Source organism: Phodopus roborovskii, unplaced genomic scaffold (assembly GCF_943737965.1).
Source record: "Phodopus roborovskii unplaced genomic scaffold, PHOROB, whole genome shotgun sequence".
NCBI lineage: Eukaryota > Metazoa > Chordata > Mammalia > Rodentia > Cricetidae > Phodopus > Phodopus roborovskii.
This window is the reverse complement of record NW_026126482.1, coordinates 19,514,621-19,517,027: the sequence shown is the minus strand read 5'-3', so window position 1 is coordinate 19,517,027 and position 2,407 is coordinate 19,514,621. Positions and strand designations below refer to the sequence as shown.

At 45.9% G+C, this 2,407-nt stretch overlaps 1 pseudogene; it reads right to left on the bottom strand.

Moving 5' to 3' along the window:
- Window positions 1-519: 519 nt before the first annotated feature.
- On the bottom strand, window positions 520-940 carry LOC127229427 (jupiter microtubule associated homolog 1-like; annotated as a pseudogene).
- Between the last annotated feature and the right edge of the window lie 1,467 nt (window positions 941-2,407).

Here is a 2,407-nt window from a genome sequence, read left to right as displayed (position 1 = left end):
CCAGATGCCATTTGAGAATAGTATTTATTTCCTGAGCTAGTCATTCTTACAGAGAAAGTCCTTATCCATGTCTATATACTGAAGCAAATTGCCTCCTTCTTCCTCCTAGCTATAGTAAAAAGTCATTGGATATTTATTTTGTTTTATTATTAGGCTTGGCATCAAGTACCTTTGTCCATTGATCCATCTTGCCAACTGTAATCTTATAAAGTTTCAATTCTCCATCTAACACTTTACCCATTTCAGTATCTTTGGACTCAGCAGTTGAGGTGTTAACTCTGTTGACTGGATCATGCTGCCCTGTGTTATGTATAGTTTCTCTTCTCTTTCCCTCTCTTCTCTTCCGCTCTCCTCTCCTTCCTCCCTTCCTCCCTCCACATCTCCCTCCCCTCCTCCTTCCATCTCTTCTGTGCTTCTCTTTTAATGGAATCAACCCAAAAGATGTACAGTCAGGCTCACATTGTGCCATTCACAAGCATGGACAAAACACACAGAAGGACAGACTTCCAACAGAAGAAGCTAACTCAAGACCAGGCCAGGCTTGCCACCAGGAGGGGTTCTCCCCAGGGCCACAGGGCTGGACACAAGAGCAGCAGGCACAGGTTTCTTCTCTTCCATCTGCTTCAGTTTGGCTTGGAAGTTTGTGTCCACATTTTCATGCCCCTCACTTTCTCTCATGAGGTCTAAGAAGTCTCCAGAGATTGCTTCACACGAGTTACATCTCAGTGTTCTAGGCAACTCCGAATCTTCCCTGTCATTATTAGACTTGGCCCAGGATGAGGGATTTTCTTGCAGACTCCCAGAGACATTTTGTTCTTCCACACAGGCTGTTCCGTTGGTTCATTAAAGTGCAATGAAAAATTGCACCTGGAGGCTGCAAAACCTGGGAGCTGTTCCTGCTGTTGGGGTCCACATCCTTGAAGGTGGTGGTAGTGGTCATGGTGCCAAGGCATAAAGGAGGCTGGTGCAGGGAGAGGGCTGAGGGGATTGGAACCAAGTGGTGCAGACAGCTCAGCAATCACAGCCCGTGGTCCTTCATGAGCCTCTGAGGGACAGTTTTGCTGTGTCTGCTCTGTGCTGTGATTTGTGCTTCTATGGGGATGGATGTCTCTTCTGACGTATTTAGGAGCTATTTACTAGTGAACAGTGCTTACGGGTGGGGTGGCAAGATCAACCCCATTATCACTCAGGAAAGGAAAAACGAACCAACGCAATAGCAACAACACCAAACCAGATATGGAATTGCATTATCAATTAATTAAAGCCAGTTACGATGCCTTAAATAACCACAGACTATGAAATGGCAAAAATTATGTAGGTTCAGCTCTGCGGTTAAAAGTTACTTAAGAGTAAAGGTGACAATTTAATAAAAATAAAGGAGTCAAGAAAGGGGAAAGTGAAAGAAGAATCTGGTTTCAGGAAAAAAGTGGTACAAAGGTAAGGAAATAGTGTTAGGAGAGGGGAAGAACAGAGGGTGACTTACTAAACTTGTCACTTTGACCCAGCCTGAAGCTATCTGAGAGGGGAGCATCAACTGGGGAACTTCTGAGATCAGATTGGCCTGTAAGAGAGTCCAGACCGCAATAGGTGGTACCAATCCCTACCCATGCAGTCCAGGGCTATGCAGGAATGCTAGCTGTGCTAACTAGTTTCATGTCAACTTGACATTAGCTAGAGTCATTTTGGGAGTAGGGACACCACTACTGCTTGTGAGCATTTCCTCAGAGCTGGTTAGGACACCAGGTAGGTTGCACGTGGTCAGTGGATTGCTGTTGGCCGAATGAATCACTGAACTTTTCAGGTTTTTTTACTTGTTTCCACTGGCGTAGGGGCACTAGGAAATTGCTGCATATCAAACCAGACAATAGATGAGTGGAGACAAAAGGTATGAAAGCAGCATCCAGCACCTCCTCCAGGGGAAGTACTCACTGGAACCCTCCAGAAACTGTGACAACTTGGCTGAATTTAGAATCAGTGTGGAAACACTTCTCTGGGTGTGTCTATGAAGGTGTTTCCAGAAAGATATAAGTGAAGTGAGGAGGGAAAGATCCACCCAGAATGTAAGCAGTGCCTTTACACGGGCTGGGCTTTCACTCTACAAGAAATGCAGAAAGTGAGCTGAGCATCCTCCGTCAGCTCTCCCTGCTTACTGACTGTAGACGCAAGCAAGGAGTGGCCTCCCATGTCTGCCGCCACCTTTCCCCTGCCTTGATGAGCTGTCCTCTCAAACTGAGCCAAAATAAGTTGATTTCCTGGGTATTTTTGTCATAGCAAAGAGAAAAGTGGCATGACAGAAGCCTCTGCTTTGGAAAACACCCCTTTATTAAAACTATCCCCACAGAGGTGGCTTGTGTGCCTGATGCCATCTGTGGAAAGGACCTGGTGACAATGAAGTGACAAGCTGGCA